This window comes from Pteropus alecto, unplaced genomic scaffold (assembly GCF_000325575.1).
Source record: "Pteropus alecto unplaced genomic scaffold, ASM32557v1 scaffold78, whole genome shotgun sequence".
NCBI classification, from domain to species: Eukaryota; Metazoa; Chordata; class Mammalia; order Chiroptera; family Pteropodidae; genus Pteropus; species Pteropus alecto.
In genome coordinates this window covers 15,529,279-15,537,948 of record NW_006443124.1, presented here as the reverse complement: position 1 = coordinate 15,537,948, position 8,670 = coordinate 15,529,279, and the positions used below count along the sequence as shown (strand labels likewise).

The following is an 8,670-nucleotide window of genomic DNA, read 5'->3' as shown; positions in this document are numbered from 1 at the left end:
CCTGTGTATTAATGGAAGTGTATTCTGCTTTTTTCCCAGAAAGATGTATTATATAAAGGTCTCCCTTTAGCCTATTGCAAATAAGGTACTTTTCTTTTGGTTTCCAGTAGGTGGTGTGCCTCTCCTCTTGGATCCCTGCTTTTATAAACCCTTAATAATGCCTTTTTTTCCTTATGGATGTTTAATCATGCTCACTATTCTCAGTCTCAGTCCAGTGTTACTGTTGCTTTTATAAACCCTTAATAATGCCTTTTTTTCCTTATGAATGTTTAATCATGCTCACTATTCTCAGTCTCAGTCCCTGTCAGTGTTACTGACAGTTTCAGTAGCATTTGCTCAGATTCTCCTGGGCTTCATGGTGTTTGTTCTCAGAGGATATGGGGGTGGGCTCTCTGGGTTGGGGGTTGGGAACTGTGGCTCATCATCAGTTTTTTAATCGCAGCTTGTAAAAATAAACTGTTGTTTCTCTGTGGTCCTCCTTCTCTGCTTCCTACCCTGATGAGTGGGCTCTGCTGTCAGCCATGTGGAGCTCACAGCACTCCCAGTCTGGGTTGTTCATGGAACTCGCTGCACCTTCACTCCTCCTCCTCTTCCTACAGGGAACTCCGGAGGCTGAGAGAGGCAGCTTCTTTGTTTCTCCTAGTCCACTGCCTGACACCTCAGGTAGCTCTTATGTGCAGATCCCACGCTGAGATGTGCTGGTGTGCAGTTTGGGTGTTTTTTGTTGAGTTTTAGATGTTCAGCTTATTGTTGTTTCAAGGGAAGAGATCTGGGGATGTGTCTCACTCCCTAGTTTTTCTTCATCTGAGAATGTCTTGATTTTTCCTTCTGAAGGACAATTTTCCAGGATATAGGATTTCCTGTTGACAGTTCTTTTGTCACTTAAAAGATATTGTGACACTTCTTTCTGACTTTCAATGTTTCTGATGAGAAATCTACCATTCAAATTGATGTTTTTATATCTGTAGTATATCCTTTCTCACCAGTTGCTTTCATGATTTTTTTCTTTATCTTTAGTTTTCAGAAATTAAATTTTTATCTATCTAAGTGTGAATTTCCTTGGGTTTCTTTCTTTCTTTCTTTCTTTTTTGTATTTGCTCGGTTTCTTAAAACTGTTGTTTATGCTTTTCACTAAATTTAGGAGTTGATCAGTCATCATTTTTTCAAATAGTTTTTCAGCCCTGTTATCCCTTTCCTCCCTTTCTGAGACTCTGGTGATACAAATGTTTGCTATTTTGTTAAGGTCCCTGGGTTGGGGGATGTGTTTTTTTTTAAAGTACTGTTTTCTTTTTCTTGTTTGAATTTGGTAAATTCTATTAATCTATCCCTACATTCATTGACTCTACCTTTTGTCACTTCCATTGTAATATTGAGCCCATTAGGTATGCTTTTTATTTGTTATTGTATTTTTCAGTTATATAATTTCCATTTAGTTCTTTCAAAAAATAAATTATATGGTTTGATGAGGTATTCCATTTTCATTTTTCAAGAGAAATTGTAATCATTTGTTGAAGCATTTTTATGAGAGCAATTTAAAAGTCTCTGTCAGATAGTTCCAATCCATTTTATCTCAGCATTGGCATGAGTCAATTGTCTATGATCATTTAAGATAACCACATTTGTCTGATTCTTTTATAATGAGCAATTTTTAATCGAAACCTAGACATTTTGGCTATTATGTTATGAGACTCTAGGTTCTATTTGAAGCTTCTGTTTTAGTAGTCAATCACCTTGTTTAAGTTTAGCACTCAGGTCCTTATTCTACTGTTGTCATTTGAGCTTTCAAGGACAATTTAATTTTCAGAGCCTTTGCTGTACTATTTCGATCTGCTTGTTTTATTGATGATTCTGAGGCTCCCACCAATCTGTTCTAGTGTTGCCTGTTTGAATAGATGGTGCATCCCCAGGTCAGACACCCTGGTGATCTGATCCAAAAGGACAAGGAGCTCATTCCCTAGTCCCTTGTCATTGAGGTTCCTGCTCAATCCTTTGGAAGGCATCTCTGGGCCCATCGGGTGATCTGGGAGAGGAGTGAGCCTACATGTGCCACCTTCTTTTACTAGGTAGGTAGGGGATAATAAGATGCTCTGCTGCTGTGTCAGTACTCTAGTAAGTGTAAGTCTATTTTCCTTCTTCCATCTTTCAAAGTTCCCCTCTGGTTGCCTTTTGTGTTATTTCCAGAAACAGAGAAAGATAAGTTTATACCATCTTATTTGAATTCTTTTACTGGTTACACCATCATTCTTTCTTTTATTTATTCACTCGATAATGATATATTAGGCTTTGTGCACTGGTTTTGACCTTGAGTAATATCAGAGTACAGTATATGGGGGGAAAGTTCTGTTCGAGGTCACCCATATAAGGAATGCTCCCCTTTGTCTCCCAAGTTGTAAGTCTGGAGGTCAGGCTAAATATTCTACATCCTCCACTTAATCCTTCTGAATCAAACTCCCAAGAAGCCTCTGCTACTGGCTCCCTCTTGCCCTTCTCTTGCCCTTCTCTTCTCTCACTTGAGTAACCTCAACGGTTGCCTCCTGTTTACTCTATTGTTGCCTGGGGAAGTCTCTGAGTTGCTGGTCATAACCTTGTCCTGCTGTAAGCCAATCAACACAACCCTTCAGGGTTACACTGCCTACAGAGCCTATGGGGTGATATCCCACATTCTTTGAATTAATGCACTCAAGCAATGGTCTGCCTCTGCACTTCCTCAGACCTTGTCTCCTACCTATTTTCTCTTGTACATCACAGTACAAAAATACTAAATGCTTATAGGTTGTCTTAGTCAGTTAGGGCTGCTATAACAAAAGACCATTGACTGGGTGGATTAAACAATAGAAATTCATTTCTCCCAGTTCCAGAGGTTGGGAAGTCTAAGATCAAAGTGCTGGCCAGTTTGGTTCCTGGTGAGAGCCCCCTTCTTGGCTTACAAACAGCTACATTCTCTTTGGGTCCTCAGGTGGTGGTGGTGGAGAGCGAGGAAGAGTGTTCTTGTTTCTTTTTGTAAGGACATAATAATCCCATCATGAGGGCTTCACTCTCATGACTTAATCACCTGTATAAAGCTCCACCTCAACATATCATAACATTGGAGGTTAAGGCTTCAACATATGAGTCTGGGAGGGGCAAAAAATTCAGTCCATCGCATAGGTCCTTAAACACATCATGCCATGTCTTCTTTCTGGCTGTCTGTGTGGCATGCTTCTCTCTCCTCCTGACTTGTTTACCTATAAAATTTCCATTTATCTGACACAATGGGATACAAATGTCACCTACAGGAAAGTATGACTTTTCTTGACAGTTAATTACTATCTCCTTGACTTCCTACCTTAACCATACTTCCATAATTGCACATTTCATAATGAAATGAATTTGTTTAGTTTTCTCCCTGTTTAGTCAGTGAGTTCTGGAAGTCTGGTTCCTGGTGAAAATCCTACCTGTGATTTTAAGGCTTGACCATAGGAATTACAAAGTCTTTACTTGACAAGCCTCAGAAGAAAAAGCTGCCTGCCCCACAGTAGCCTTGGTACATAGCCAATGCATTGCAGTATCTTGAGAATGTGTAGTCAAAGACTTCCATGCCTCTGCCTATTTAAGCTCTTGCACATATTTTCCTTCCTAGCCCAGGTGGCTTTATTCCTACATCTCTCTATCTGAGGCCTGGTTAGAGTCTTCTTCAGGTGCCACTGTCAAGGCCTCCTTATTAGGAAGAAGAAGGGAAACCTTGAAGACGCTTTCTTCACTCTGACTCAGTATCCCGTAACTCTCCACAACTAGCCCTTTCCCTCACCCCGCTTCGAACCTCAGAGTCCATGAGACTATTGGAGCCTTTTGTTCAGGGCTCTCTCAGTCATGACACAGCACCCACTCTGCGCAGATACACTTGACCCTAGACTAGCATGCCATTTCATGGGGGAAATGGAGCAGGAAGGAGTCGTCATGTCAATATATTATGACAGTAAATTATGAAAGCCTTCACTGCTATTTTATTTGGGATCATTGTCACTTTAATTATCTACTCTAACGGGTGACATCAGATCTCTCTCTCCTAGCTGAGCTCATGAAAAGCTCCTCATTAGAAAGAGCTCTGTCTTTTTCACATTATATTTAGTGTTCAGGAATATGCAGGTATACAGCAGTTGTTCAATGAACGTTAACTGAACAATGACATGGAAGGGCTTACAGTGGTGTTAATAAGTGTGTATGTGTATGTGAGAAAAAAAGAGAGAGAGAAGGAGTGTGGGACATGTTATTTCCATGAGCTTCATGAACCTGGCTCCAAACATCTGTGGCCTTGGAAGATGATCTTTGCTTTCATCCTTTTCCTGTTTTCTCCCTAGTGTTGGGTTCAGCTCCTCTGGTTTCTATGACAAGGTGCATCGATGGAGGCATCGAGCTACTTTGTGAGTCCTCAGGCTGGTTCCCCCAGCCCACAGTGAAGTGGAAAGATCCACAAGGACATGATTTGCCCTCTGACTCAAAGGTGAATGCAGACAGACATGGCTTGTTTGATGTGGAGACCTCCCTTATAGTCCAAGAAAATGCTGGGAGCATATCCTGTTCCATCCAGTACCCTGACCAGAGCCAAGAGGTGGAATCCAGGGTATGGATAAGAGGTGAGTGGGGAAGAGGGGGACAGGGTAGGGGTGCATGTTTGTGTAGCCCAGAAGGAGACTAGGAGCCTCTGTCTCAGGCTTGCTGTGTAGTATTGTTCAGGCTTAATGACTCATTTGGAAAGTCGAAAGTCTATGCGGTGCAAAGATATCATAAATATTTGATTAGGTGGAAACAGAATTGTTTACAATTGCAGAGGAGTAGAATCAAATATTTTCTTTACCACCTGATCATCTTCAAGGTGCAACCCTCCAAAATCAACACAAAATTTAAGAACGCTAACTCAAGGAATAAGAAAAAAAAGTTTATTCATTAAAAAACATACTTCTAAATAAGTACTAAAACATACTTTATAAAACAGCATAGAATAAAAAGTGCATAATTTCGGGAAGGATTTAAAAATAATAGGATAATTATTATAAACCCTAATATATCAGTAATCACAATCAATGTAATAGGTGTTAATTTGCCAGTTAAAAGACGAAGAAGGTTAGACTGGATTTTAAAAAATCTCAACGGTTGCAATTCTTGAGAGAGAATTGTTATATATATGAGTTATTCATTGAAACATTTTAAGAGTATAAAAAGCATAGCAGACAAATGTTAACCAAAGGAGTACCATTATAGATATATTAAAGTCAAGAAAAAAAGTTTTAAGAAAAAAGGCATTAGGATTGTTATTTCAGAAACATAAAATGTTTATTCACTAGAGAAGAATAAAACTTTGTAAATATATATGTACCTTATAGTATAGCTCAACATATATAAAATAAATATTAATGGAAAATAAGGATAAATTGAAATATCATGAGTTCTAAAACTGATTAAATAGTAGAAAAATTAGTAAGATTATAGAATACTTGATTTACAAATTAATAGTCCTAAAGTAACAGACATCCTTAAAGATTTCACCTACAAAAATCATTATTTTGAAGCACTCATGAAATATTTACAAACTTTCACCAGGTCCAAGCACATAAATTTGGAATCAATTTGTCTAGTTCTAAGAAAACTCTATTAAGATTTTGGATAGAATTATATTGAATATACAGATCAATTCTGAAATAAATTATATCTTTAAAATATTGCTTCTTTTACCTGAAAGAATTTACATCACTCCCCTTATTTTAGTTATTCTTAGTGTCTTTTAATAAAGTTTTATATATCTAATACAAAATTTGCAAACTCTTATGAATATATATGAAATAGAAGTAACATTGCATGTAATAGCGCGTGAAGGAAAGTCCATTCAAACAAATGATGCTGGTGCAGTTATCTGTTTAGAAGAAAATAAAATTGAACTTCTACCTCATTTAATATATAAAAACAAAATCCAGATGCAGCAAGAATTATGAAAAAGTACATTTTAAACATGTAAAAAATTATAGAAAAATATCTTTTCAATCTTGGAGTATGAGATGATCCCTTAAAAGAGAATCAAACTGATTTTACCATTTAGGAGTCACTATGGGATCTGTGGATCTGTTTTTCAGAGGTGTTTTTCCAGCCCTTACCCTGGCACCTGTCGTGTATTTTCCTGGGAGTATTCGCCTCTGTCCTGTGTGTCGGTCTCATAGGTCTGACAATTTTCTACCATAAATGGGAAAGTAAGTGAAAGAGAGAAGATGGGCCTGCGGCTTATTCATACATCCAGCAGGGATGGGGTAACAGATGCTCCCGCACACCTCTCAGATCTGTAATTCAAGCCCTGGGCTCCAGGGCTGTATCACCTGGGCTGCAGGAATCACAGTCCTTGCCACACTCCAGGCTGGCCAGAAATGGCTCCCTTAGGAAATGCCAGCCCCACAAACCCATCTTCCTCACAGAGGGCCTATAATAAGGGGAAGAATGATTTTCACAACCTATAGGGCTGACATAAATTTCTAACACCACCAAGACTCCAGTAAAAAAGTTTCAATGCACTTAAAAAGACTTCATAACAGAAGAAATAAAAATGAAGATAAAAATATAAAATAATATTCAGTTTCCATAAGAGTTTTTATTGGAGGAATGCTTTTCTTCCTCCTTGGAGATGATACTACCTCTTGAGAATGTGGGCCATAATCCCACCTTCCTTCTAGCTTCTCTTCCATCACATTTTCCCTTCTCCCAAATAACTTTCATCTCCACCTCCACAGTATCCCAGATGTCAGCTCCTCCCTTCAGTACAAACTTTCCTGATATCTTGTCTTACCCCAGATAATAGAGGGGGGTGAAATGGGGTGGGGGCACAAAAGGAGAGTGCTGGGGGAGCCCCCGTCCTTTGCTCACAGCTTCTCCTCCTGAGCAATGAGCCAGGGCTGTGTTTGTACCTTACATACTCCTATGTCCACAACTGGATTTTCTATTTATGTTTCAGGAAGAATCTGGGCAGAAACCTGTAAGTGTTTTATCATGTTCTGAGCCTTCCCCACAGTTCTCCTGAGTCCCTCCTGTTCCACAGTTTGAAGCATCTGTGTACTGTCTCAGCTCCGGATTGAGTGGGAAGCGTGGGCAGGCCAACAAGGGTAGCTATTCACCCTCCTCATCCATTGACTAGTGAATAGATCCTCAGACATGTAGGGGGTTTAAGATGGGCATTGGGATTCTGAAATTGTCTGCCAACTTTGCCCATTGGTACATTCTTTGAGGAGAGGAACCGTAGACTTCATGAGCTTTCTGAGGGGTGTGGACCCAGAATGTCCTGTGTAGCATTTCCCTCAGCCTCCCACCTGGCTTGGGACTTTGAGCCAAGCATTCCAGGCTTCTATCGGCCCAGGATATTTTGCTCTTCGTGTCCTGGAAACACCAGGAAACTGGGTGAGAGTGTTATAGAGCTTTCCTTTCACACTCTGTCCTGGGCCCCTGATCTGTGACTTCAGCCTCTTCTGTGTTTTCGGTTTTCAGACTGGAGAAAGAAGCATGGAGTGTCAGGTGAGAGAAGCTATCTCCTCCGCCCCTATTTGCCTCTTTCTTACAAGTCCCTAGTTTATCAGTCTTATAACCCGAGGCCATGGGTCTCTGCAGAGACAAGCTTGTGATGGGGGCCCCAAATTGTCTGCAGATTCTGAGGAAGGTGCATTTTGTAGAGAATCCCATGGTCTTCATCAGGTCTCTGGTAGATCTGTGATACCCAAAAAGGTTAACCATCCTTAGTCTCCCGTCTTCCTGTATCCTGCTCTCTGTGTGAGCACTGACCCTGCTGTGCTGTCTGCTTGTTTTCAGAACTGAGAGATGCCCGGAAACATGCAGGTACCAGTGCGTGAGGGGATGACGGTGGGAAAGAGCCTCGGGTGGGTGTTGGAGAGGGAGCTGACCAATGACAGATATGGGTGAGGGTCACAGGCAAAGCTCCAGAGATTTAAGGGCCCTAGTGAATATGCAGGGGGCTGGACCGAGGCAGGTGGAGCTGATGTTGAGCAGGACTCAGGATGGGAGGAAACTGATTAGAGGTGCCGAGCAAGTTCTCACAAAGTCATAGTGAGCTTACGTGGAGGCGCAGTAGTAGGGCTGAAGTCACACACACGAGTTAGGACTCACAGTTGGGCATCTCCAGGCTTTGGTGAGTCTCCAGGGCCACAATGGAGATGAGGCAGGGGCAGGGGCAGTATCTGATGGGGCCTCTGGCTCTGGGACCTCAGCAGATCCCACCCCAAGCCAGTCTACTGTAGGAGGGGGTGACCTCTGCATCCATCCCAGATCCCTTCTCAGCACCTCTTGCTTTCTTTCTCCTACCATACCCTAGTGGAAGTGACACTGGACCCCAACACGGCTCAACTGCAGCTCTGCATGTTTGATCTGAAAACTGTGACCTCTAGGAACACTCACCAGGAAGTGACTCTTTCAATGAAAAGATTTCTAAAGAAGTGTGTGATGGCTTCTCAGGGATTCCAGGAAGGAAAACATTATTGGGAGGTGGATGTGGGGTGCAATGAAATGTGGTCTTTAGGAGTGTGCAGGGATGACGTGGACAGGGAGGTGACAGATGTGACTTTGTCTCCCGACAATGGATACTGGGTGTTAGGACTGGAGAGAGAAGGTCAGTATTTCACATTTAACCCTCATAGAATCATCCTCTCT

General features: G+C 41.2%; 1 pseudogene; it reads left to right on the top strand.

Moving 5' to 3' along the window:
- LOC102881236 overlaps positions 1-8,670 on the top strand; it is a 22,653-nt pseudogene that overhangs the window by 13,702 nt on the left and 281 nt on the right.